Raw genomic sequence first — 12,397 nt, 5'->3', positions numbered from 1 at the left:
GTCCAAACAAGCACATGGTATATATATTTTGTGCACTTAGCCTAATAGACTATTAGCAAAATTTAGAAATATAATTTATATTTTATACAATCAAGCAATTAAAATATTTCACGAAAATGAAACCTTTTGCAGATTTTATTTCAACATAGATTATGGTATTGAAGTCGAAACGACTCAATTAACTTTATAAAACTCATTTTGGTCAAAAACCAAATTACAAAAATGTTATTATAAATATAACGTTTTATATGGCTACTTGGGCATTGATATATCAGAATAAGGTTTGGGCCTTTTGTCTCAAAATAGAATCTTATATGATTTCAAAACCATGAAACATAAATAGGTTTGGTTTGAAATATTTTGAAAACAAATCTTTGTGAAAACTTATTTTGGGAAAGGCTTATAAATAAACTCAAAAAGTTTTAGTTCCTTGTGAAATTTCAACAAAGACAAACAATTCAATCAACTTAATTTATTTATCTTTACATTCCAAAATTTGAAAATTTTGGGATGTTACAGACTACCACCCTTAAAAGGAATCTCGTCCTCGAGATTCGAGAAAGGCTAGAAAGAAAGATGGGTTTGGGATATGTTGGGGTGGGCTACCACCCTTAAAGGAAATTTTTCTAGGCAGTCTTAAGTCTTGGGTTTAGGTTAAGACTATCTTGGGTATAACTTGGCACATCCTAGGACATGACTTGACACCAGGTCATCTTTTGAAAACATCTATAGCTTATGGCTTCTGAGTTAAAATCGAATAGGCGAATATTGATTCACATATAGTGAACCACATATCACTTCCAAGGGATTTTTAGTAGGCCTTTTCTCATGGTTGGGTTTGCTAATCCATATAGGATGGTGGTTGATCTAATTTTGACAATGAGGGGTCACTCTTTAGGTCAATCCGGAGGCCAAGATAGTGAAAACATCATGACATCCTTCATCTTTTGCTTCTTGGTGTCTTCGACAGCTTTCCACCACTCTTCATCTAGTGATAGATCTTCAAACTAGACGTAGTCCTACGCTTGGCAGCACTTACCCACTATAAGGATATAATATTTATCCACCCTAGGGTTTTGGCTTATTCGCCGACATCTCTTGTGTAGGTATGTCTCTCTAGATTCGCAAAGTCAATATTACGAAAGCGAATAATAAGAGTAGTAGGAATGGTGATCAATCCATCCTCACCCAGATTATTACTCCGTATTTGATTTATTGAATCTCGCATTCTAACACTTGGTCAACCTTACAAGTTTGATAAAATTTCTATGGAGGATTGAATCAATGCTTTAATCCCCATTATTGAATTGTTTTGAAAACATTTCTATCGATCCTTAACTAGGGTTTTACGTATCTCACACTCTACGCTTCTTCATCTTGATATGGAACATCAAGGTTGGTTTTGTTAGGGTTATCTCCAGGATGATTTGTCAGGAAAACATTTGTTGGGTTGGGTATATACGAGAATAGATAGAAAGATTCTAAAGAGAATTACTACACTCAAAATAGCAAATCAAGGCAATTCATCTTACAAACAAAATCTACCAAGCATTCTTCACATCAATCAAACTAGTTCAAACAAATACAAAATCCAATATGGTCATACCACAAGTTAGTATGATCATAATGTTATTCTGATATCGTTGGTCTAACAAGCTAAAATTATTGGTGGTCTATTCTATTTATGCCTCCAATGCTTCAACTTCTTCTACTGTTATGATGTATCTGTGGGGTTGTCAAATGTGCATCGATGTCTTCTCCAAATTCTTCGTTGGCCTTCCATGAAGTTGCATCATGTTGAGTCGAATAATAACATATGAAGCATCGGTCTTCACACTTAAGGTATGTGGTCATCATCAATCCTTTCTTGATGGATTTCAAGAGTTAGGCCATCTAAGATAAGAGGAAATTCTTTTGAAGGTTAAGTAGAGGAGAATACAAGAAGTTCAAAATGCAAGATCTTTTAATAAAAACTAGTTTAGATAGATTTTTCATCCTAAGGTCTTCCTATTACTATTCCAAACTTAGGATCACGAACCTACAGTCAACACAATGCTCTGATACCATCTGTAACGATCCGACCCGGTACGGGTTGAATCTCTGTGCTTAGTAGTGCTAGTCCCTGGATCAATCGCTAGCACACACAGTTTAAGATGTAATACCAAGAAACAGAGGTCTTTATTACATCGCATGATCCAAAATTACATAATAACTTACAAATTGCATAGCACAAGGCTAGCTCAATATCAGAGTTCACCACGATCCATAACAGCATGGAGTCCTTCGTCTTCATGTGCCACAGGCGAGCATGTCGAGTATAGACTCGTAACCCTAACCATCGAACCTCACTCGTTCAACGGAATATCTGCAACATAAAACGTTGCAGCCACGCAGGGTCAATACATTTGGAATTGTATTGGAAAATGTCACTTTTGGTGGATATATAAATGGCGCCTAACAACTACGTGCTCATTTGGCAAGTGGAGTTTCGGCTCTTTTGCGGAAAGCAACAGTTTCCCTATCTTTTATAAACGGTTTTATTCTTTAAAAATTATCGTCTAGAAACATATTAGCATAACCCATGCCGTCGCAAGACAGTTAGCTTCATATGCTCCTAAACATCTACGGACATGCTAGCATAGGCCCATGTAAACACAAGACAACCTAGCTTTGCATGCTCCTAAACCCATTGTTTGTCCCATCAAGTTTTATTAAGAAATTGGAATGATGAGATCTTCCAAACAGTAACATGCCTAGTTGCTCATAGTTGTCCGTAACCGGGGACACGGCTAAGTACTTAGTTTGACACTCTCGAGAGGATTGTACACTTTACCCACATGACCTAGTCATCCCCTTTTACCATGATGCTCAATTTGCTCAAATGGTCGGGAAAAGACTAAGTCGAGACCGTTTTCAGAAGTAGTACCCCGAGCCATCTGGACGGACCCATGCCAACCTACACATCTACATCTGCTAGTCACGTCAGGTCGGGTTCCTACAACCTACTTAGTCAAGCCAGAGCCCATATGACATGCGGCTGTACACGGAAGCTACTAAACAAGAAACCTGTCAAATCTCCTTGTTTCTGGGTGGCCATCCACAAGTGTGATACACACGACCGCCATAGACATGACTCCGTTGTAACCACTCAACATAAACCAAGCAAACCACTTCCACCCAGATGATTCATTATCTTAGGTTGTTTTATTACATAAAACAATACTTTCACCATACCACATATCACATCATGAAATCCCAGCCACGCATCTACAATAGCAACGCTAAGCATACTACAGTACGGTGGCGACAAAGAATAAAGCATGAAATCATATGGCTATCCTAGATAGGTTTATTGGCATAGCAATATATAATTTGAAAAACTCCTACACATACATAGCTACTGAAAATAACTACAATGTGCATACAAAAATAATAGGACAGAACAGTGTGTGACACTTGCCTTTTTGGTAATTGAAGAATTCTGCACTTCTCTCAATCAAAACTCGTATCTCTCCGTACAACTATAACATAAAAGTAACAGAACATAAACACACATTCAAACAACAAGAAAATCAAGCAAGACAACAATTTAGAAAGATTTGTTATTCATTGTATTTTAGTTTTCATTAAATTGATGGTTAATTGGAAAATTAAAGGTATGGCAGAGGTATGGCTTGCAAGATATGAATTTGAGATATTGAATGATGAGCTCAATTACTTAGAAAGAGAAGTACCATCAATGAACAATTGGTAAAGGAAGATTGATTACAAAGGAATGAGCAAAATTGGATTGGTTCATGTGATAAGAATCACGTAGATTCCACATGGTGAAAAATCAAATGCTATTAAGTTAAAGCGTGACAGCACTTATCACAATAGCTCAAGTTACACAAAGGCTTGGGTATGAACTCATGATATACTGAATTACTCAAATGACTCATTTTGTAATTTGCATAGGTCATATCTTTAGAATTGAATAGCATGAGGTTGGATAGTCATGAAAGATAGGGAGAAAGTTATTCAATGATGTGAATGGATATAAATGTTTTATCACATGCGCATTGGTGTAGAGTATCCCAACACAACATTTGCCCATGGCAAAATAATAATCATATTTTTCCCAAATAGCTTAATTAGAAATTGAATAATGGGATCTAGGCCAAAATGATTTAGGTTGATATAATATATCTTAAATAATTTGGACACATATGTATGAAAATTTGGGTTACTTTTGTAAAAGGAATCTTGTCAAAATTAATTCGGAAATTGCATCTATCATGAGAATACTCAAATTCTCATATTTACATTTGAATACTTAAAACTTGTTTCATAAATTAAATACAGGTGTGCCACTGCATAGAAAATTTCAATAGTTTTTATTTGGTGTTGGAATCAAGTTGAAATAATTTACCAAATTTACAATACATTAAATATACTGTAAGCACTATTTATAATTTGAAAATATGTAACTTCCGTGAAAATATAAGCTCACAGTACCATGATGTTCTTCTCGTTTTTATGAATCTAGCTATATATCATTTGTAAAATTCCGAGTTAATAGACATTTGTTACAAAATTTACAAGATTAAATACTTTACGGGACGATCATAATAATGTGTGTAAAGTTGTCAGATAAAGTTGCTCGGATGAAAAAGCTTTCTACATAAAAATTATAGATGATTTAATTACAAACCTAATGCAAAAAAATATCGCCTAAAACTGACCTATAGATCATTTGATATGAAATTTTGAAGTTAGACATAAGATATGAGCTAGCATATACAGGAACGGATCGATCGGTATGTGAGGCTGAGCTGATCAGTTTATTATAAGCTAACAAACACCCTTAGATTTCGATCAGACGGCGTCAATGGATCTGCTAAATTCCTTTTGAACTATGAAGCGCTAGCTGGCTTACATGTTGACGAAGGAGACACTGCCGTGATCGCGCGCGGTCCATGTCCCCTCTCCGGTGGTGTCCTGGCTCAGGGAAAATGTCCACGGGAACCAGCTCTTCGCGCAGAGCTCGGTGTTGAGGCCGGCGGCCTCGATCTCTTCCGTGTAACAACGACGAGGACGGCCGGAGGTGGTGCTGCTCCGGTGTGATCCAGTCGAGGTGATGGTTCCCGTCGTTCTAGTGGTCGTCGGCGGTGGTGGCGAGGTCGACGTGAAGCGGACGAAGACGAAGGGGTCGACTGCATACAGGGCGTTGCCTCGGAGGCCCTGAGTTGCCGGCGTTCTTCGGACGGAGTTGCCAAGGCTGCGGCAACCTCAGATTTCTTCGGCGTCAGCGCTACGCTGCGAGGAAAAAGAAAATGAAAAAGAAGTGGAGAAGATGCGCAAGAACAAGCTGATCAAATAGGGACCAAACGGGAGCAGAAAAACCTTGAATACTCGTCGGAATCGAGAGAAATACGGCGACGGCAGAGACGGACTCCGGCGAGCAAAATCGTCAGCCTGGCGGCGGGATTGGTTAGGGTTTTTGCGGGATAAAGTGTGCACAGGTGTGGGTTATTTATAGATAGAATTTCGTGGAAAAAGAGAGCACGAAATCGAACGGAGCCGGCGAAGAAACAGGAGATTTTCGGTTCTGGTTCATACGCGTACGTGAGATAAACTCTGGCTAGAGGTTGAAGATAGCTGCGGCCCCCGCGACAGTGAGAGAAGAAAAAGAAAAAAAACGAAAAGGAAAAGGCAGCGTGGCTGCGCTGCGTGACTTGGCCTCTGGCCTCTCGCGAGCGTGCGCGCGTGCGCGGTTCCGGCTTGGCCGGCCCGGCCGGACGTTCTTTTTCTTTCATTCTTTTCTATTTTCTGATTTGTACTTTACATTTTTTAGTTTCAGTTTGGGTATCCAATTTTAGAGAAACCAAACATGAAGGTTCTGTAAAAATTAGTGTACAGTATGTGGACAATATGGACAATATGGAATACTATTTCAGTCCAAACAAGCACATGGTATATATATTTTGTGCACTTAGCCTAATAGACTATTAGCAAAATTTAGAAATATAATTTATATTTTATACAATCAAGCAATTAAAATATTTCACGAAAATGAAACCTTTTGCAGATTTTATTTCAACATAGATTATGGTATTGAAGTCGAAACGACTCAATTAACTTTATAAAACTCATTTTGGTCAAAAACCAAATTACAAAAATGTTATTATAAATATAACGTTTTATATGGCTACTTGGGCATTGATATATCAGAATAAGGTTTGGGCCTTTTGTCTCAAAATAGAATCTTATATGATTTCAAAACCATGAAACATAAATAGGTTTGGTTTGAAATATTTTGAAAACAAATCTTTGTGAAAACTTATTTTGGGAAAGGCTTATAAATAAACTCAAAAAGTTTTAGTTCCTTGTGAAATTTCAACAAAGACAAACAATTCAATCAACTTAATTTATTTATCTTTACATTCCAAAATTTGAAAATTTTGGGATGTTACAGATGATCCGATTATGCGGTGAAAACCCCAAATCGTCGTATATCGAGTTAGCTTTATCTTGATCAAGTAGGACCACCATATATTCGTGCACCTCGTACGAATCATGGGTGGATCGGCTCCTTGAGCCGATTCACAGGACAACCTGAGAGCCGATCGAGGCTCGTATTTAATGTTTACGTGTATGCCATGCAGGAAACTAAGCGAGGCATCTCCATCACCTTCCTGACCAGGTATAGGTCAGGTGGCACGCCCTTGCACCAGCATCGGACGTGTGTACCAGAGGCTTTGCGGGCCGTCGCTCGGAGGGACCAGGGCCAGCCGCAGCCCTAAGTTGTTTCCGGCTCTACTGTGTTGCCCGTCGCTGCCCGCCGGTGGGTTTCTGACCGCAACACATTCTGGCACGCCCGGTGGGACGAGCTTCGACATCAACCACATCGCCATCTACATCTGAGATGGCGGACGGCACCCCAGTCACGTACGAGGATCTGACCGAGGAGCTCAAGAAGAAGTATGACGAGGTCAAAACGATCCTCGAAGCCGACCTCATCGGCTCGTTTCACAGGACCCGTTCACATGGCATCAGGTGGAAAGGGTTCTCACCTCAAGGTGCGCTCGATGGAATAGACCTATCCGCCCCATCGGAAGAACGCACCAGGTCCCTGCGGCAGGAGATCAACTACATGGTAGCTCACTCGCTACACCGCCACTCTGAGAACCTGGTGAACACTTTGGAGCGTGTCGCTCTTCGGGTGATCCAGGAGATCATGAGGCATCAGTACTCGCCGTCAGGACCAGCTCTCGGGACACATCAAGGAGAGTTGCCACTCCAGTCCCGTCCACCGCTGCCATTTGCGTGGGCAGCACCAGAAGTGCCGAACTCACCGGCATTCGTCGTCTACAAGATCGGTGGTGACCCTAGTGACTGTCAGTTCTTGCAGGAGGCGCCTAAGGAGATCCCTCACGGGTACATGTGCACATATGTGCCAGACTGCGGTAGCTGGGCGCTCACAAACCAGGCCGCAACATCAGGGACTTCTGGGAAAACAGGAGGAACGTCAGCGACAGATCTTGAGAAGCAGACGTGGCTAACTAAGTACGCCACTCCGACGAACCTCCAGAGCCCAGCTCCTGCAGTTGGCTCAGAGCTGGAAAAGCAAGCATGGCTGGCTAAGTACGCCACCCCGGCGAATCTTCAGAGTTCGACTCTTACAGCCAGCACCGTGGATCAGATCAGCACGATCCTGCGGGACCAGTTCGGCATGGTGCCGAAAAGGAGGACAATCGGCTATTCCAAGCCGTACCCCGATGAATACGAGTTGGTCCCGCTACCACCCAAGTATCGGCTCCCTGACTTCTCCAAGTTCAGTGGATCAGATGGCTCCAGCTCCATCGAGCATGTGAGCCGATATTTGGCACAGCTAGGAACGGCCTCAGCGTCGGATCCACTACGCGTGAGGTTCTTCGCACAGTCCCTCACGGGATCGGCTTTCGGGTGGTACACTTCGTTGCCACCAGACTCGATCCGGACTTGGAAGCAGTTGGAAGAACAGTTCCACATGCAGTATCACTCAGACGCTTCCGAGTCTGGCCTTGCCGATCTAGCACAAATACGTCAGAAGCGTGGAGAAACTGTGGCAGAATACATCCAGCGCTTCAGGAATCTTAGGAACCGATGTTATTCGGTTCGTGTGATTGAAAAGGAAGCAGTCGAGTTGGCAGTAGCGGGCCTTGCATCACCACTCAAGGACATGGCCTCCCAAGCAGACTACCCTTCACTGGCGCACATGGTTCAGAAATTGTCGGCATATGAACAGCGCCACCCGGAATTGTACCAGGACAAATTCAAGCGTGCAGTAGTCCTGGTCGAGGCAGATGAAGACGAAGTTTCTGCGGGAGATCAAGAGGTAGCAGTGGCTGAATGGACTCGGGGGGCAACCCCCGTGTCCTGCAAATGGGTAAAGCCACCAGGCCCGCCCAGGGGGTTTGATTTTGACGTGACCAAAACTGAGCAAATCTTCGACCTCTTACTCAAGGAGAAGCAGTTGAAGATACCCGAAGGCCTCAAAATCCCCACGGTACAGGAGCTGAACGGAAAGCCATACTGCAAATGGCATAACTCGCTCTCCCATGCCACCAACGACTGCAGGGTGTGGCGTCAGCAGATCCAAATGGCGATAGAACAAGGACGTCTGATTTTCAACCAGTACGCCATGAAGGTCGACACCCACCCCTTCCCCGCCGTTAACATGGTGGAGTGCACTTACCCTGAAGGTTGCCAGCCAGGATCCTCGTTCGGCATCAACATGGTAGGACTTGGACACCACGCTGGCAAGGACGGAGACGAGGGCAGCTGCTCTCGTAGCAAGGACACAGAGGAGGCCGCTCCACGCGATCGGCTCTGTCACGATGGCAAGCGTTACGTCACAGAGGGAGAAGTAAAGAGCATAAGATATCAGCGACCCCTCTCTGATCACCTCCTCAACAAGTATGTGAGTCAGTATGACCAACGCCGACGATCCAGCGATGATGATGAAAGAGAACGTCTGGCTAGAGAAGCCAGAAGACATCGTCGGTATGATCGCGATGAGGAGGAGTACGAGCACCGTGCCAAGGAAAAGTCAAGGGAGCGAGACGACGAGGACAGGCACTGGGACTGTCCCTTCTTCAGACACTGCTGGGATTCAGGAATGAGCCGATTGCCTACAATCGGCAATTGCCCAGAATGCAACCAGAAGAAGAAGGAGGCAGCCAACGTGTCCGTGTTCCAACGCTTAGGGCCTCTCCCTCCTCGAAGCAAACGCGCTGAGTCCCCTCGGTTGGAAGATCTCGAGGATTTGGAAGACGAGGGAGAAGAAGAAGAAGACAGGTACCACCGGCCAAGGTGGTGCCCTGATGGACTTAGCCGTTCCCAAAAGCGTAGGGTTCAGCGACTGCGTGGCTTAGAGGAAGCCGAAAGGTTATACCTGCACACGCTAAGGAAGGCGCGGCCTGATCTGGCCGCGAAAATTCGGCGAACCCTGGACGAAGAGGGTCGACCACGAAAAATGGAGTGGCGCCCCAAGCAAAGGAAAGCCGATGATGATGTAGGATAACGTTGCATAGAAAACAAAAATTTTCCTACCGCGAACACGCAATCCAAGCCAAGATGCAATCTAGAAGACGGTAGCAACGAGGGGGTATCGAGTCTCACCCTTGAAGAGATTCCAAAGCCTACAAGATGAGGCTCTTGTTGCTGCGGTAGACGATCACTTGCCGCTTGCAAAAGCGCGTAGAAGATCTTGATCACGATCGGTTCCGGCGCCACGAACGGGCAGCACCTCCGTACTCGGTCACACGTTCGGTTGTTGATGAAGACGACGTCCACCTCCCCGTTCCAGCGGGCAGCGGAAGTAGTAGCTCCTCTTGAATCCGACAGCACGACGGCGTGGTGTCGGTGGCGGTGTAGAAGTCCGGCGGAGCTTCGCTAAGCAAACCGGACAATATGAAGTGGAGGAGCAAAGCTAGGGTTTGGGAGGGGGTGGCCGGCCACTCAAGGGGGGCGGCCAGGCTATGGTCTTGGGGTGGCCGGCCCCCTCCCTTGGCCCCTCATTATATAGGTGGATCCCAAGTGTTGGTGTCCAAGTCTTCGAATAAGACCCGAAACCAAAACCTTCCATAGGAGGGGGCAAACCTAGCCCAACTAGGACTCCCACCCAAAGGTGGGATTCCCACCTCCCATGTGGGGGGTGGCCGGCCCCCTATGGTGGAGTCCACTTGGGACTCCACCCCCACTAGGGCTGGCCGGCCATGGAGGTGGAGTCCCTTGTGGACTCCACCTTCCTTGGTGGTTTCTTCCGGACTTTTCTAGAACCTTCTAGAACCTTCCATAGAACCTTCCGCGACATTTTATTTCACATAAAATGACATCCTATATATGAATCTTATTCTCCGGACCATTCCGGAACTCCTCGTGATGTCCGGGATCTCATCCGGGACTCCGAACAAATATTCGAACTTCATTCCATAATTCAAGAACTACCATTTCAACATCCAACTTTAAGTGTGTCACCCTACGGTTCGAGAACTATGCGGACATGGTTGAGTACTCACTCCGACCAATAACCAATAGCGGGATCTGGAGATCCATAATGGCTCCCACATATTCAACGATGACTTTAGTGATCGAATGAACCATACACATATATTACCAATTCCCTTTGTCTCGCGATATTTTACTTGTCCGAGGTTTGATCTTCGGTATCACTCTATACCTTGTTCAACCTCGTCTCCTGACAAGTACTCTTTACTAAATGCCGTGGTATGTGGTCTCTTATGAACTCATTCATATGCTTGCAAGACATTAGACGACATTCCACCGAGAGGGCCCAGAGTATATCTATCCGTCATCGGGATGGACAAATCCCACTGTTGATCCATATGCCTCAACTCATACTTTCCGGATACTTAATCCCACCTTTATAGCCACCCATTTACGCAGTGGTGTTTGGTGTAATCAAAGTACCTTTCCGGTATAAGTGATTTACATGATTTCATGGTCATAAGGACTAGGTAACTATGTATCGAAAGCTTATAGCAAATAACTTAATGACGAGATCTTATGCTACGCTTAATTGGGTGTGTCCATTACATCATTCACACAATGACATAACCTTGTTATTAATAACATCCAATGTTCATGATTATGAAACTAATCATCCATTAATCAACAAGCTAGTTTAAGAGGCATACTAGGGACTTCTTGTTTGTCTACATATCACACATGTACTAATGTTTCGGTTAATACAATTCTAGCATGATATATAAACATTTATCATAAACATAAAGATATAAATAATAACCACTTTATTATTGCCTCTAGGGCATATCTCCTTCAGTCTCCCACTTGCACTAGAGTCAATAATCTAGATTACATTGTAATATACCTAACACCCATGGCATTCTGGTGTTGGTCATGCTTTGCCCTAGGGAGAGCTTTAGTCAACGGATCTGCTATATTCAGATCAGTGTGTACTTTGCAAATCTTTACTTCTCCATCTTCGATGTACTCGCGAATCGAGTGGTAACGCAGCTTGATATGCTTCAGCCTCTTGTGTGACCTTGGCTCTTGTGCATTGGCGATGGCACCCATGTTATCACAGTAAATGATTAATGGGTCCAATGCACTTGGAACCACACCGAGCTCTACAATGAACCTCTTCATCCATACCGCTTCTGATGAAGCCTCTGAAGCCGCTATGTACTCTGATTCTGTTGAAGACTTCGCCACCGTGCACTGCTTCGAGCTTGCCCAGCCATCGCAGCACCATTCAATATAAACACGTACCCAGATTGTGACTTAGAGTCATCAGGATCAGTGTTCCAACTTGCATCGGTGTAACCGTTTACAACGAGCTCTTGGTCACCTCCATAACAAAGAAACATATCCTTAGTTCTTTTCAAGTACTTCAGGATATTCTTGACCGCTGTCCAGTGTTCCATTCCTGGATCACTTTGATATCTGCTAGTCAAACTAACAGCATGTGCTATATCCGGTCTAGTACATAGCATGGCATACATGATAGATCCTACTGCCGAGGCATAGGGGATGTTACACATCCTTTCTCTTTCTTCTGCCGTAGCCGGTCCTTGAGTTTTACTCAATACCTTGCACAGTAACATAGGTAAGAACCCTTTCTTACTTTCGTCCATTCTAAACTTCTTTAGAATCTTGTCCAGATATGTACTCTGTGATAGCCCTATTAGACGTCTTGATCTATCTCTATAAATCTTGATGCCTAATATATACGATGCTTCACCAAGGTCTTTCATTGAAAAACTATTATTCAAATAACCCTTAACATTGCTTAATAGTTCTATATCATTCCCGATCAATAATATGTCATCTACATATAATATCAGGAATGCTACAGAGCTCCCACTCACTTTCTTGTAAATACAGGCCT

Source organism: Lolium perenne, chromosome 3 (assembly GCF_019359855.2).
Source record: "Lolium perenne isolate Kyuss_39 chromosome 3, Kyuss_2.0, whole genome shotgun sequence".
Lineage (NCBI taxonomy): Eukaryota > Viridiplantae > Streptophyta > Magnoliopsida > Poales > Poaceae > Lolium > Lolium perenne.
This window is presented reverse-complemented; position numbering follows the sequence as displayed.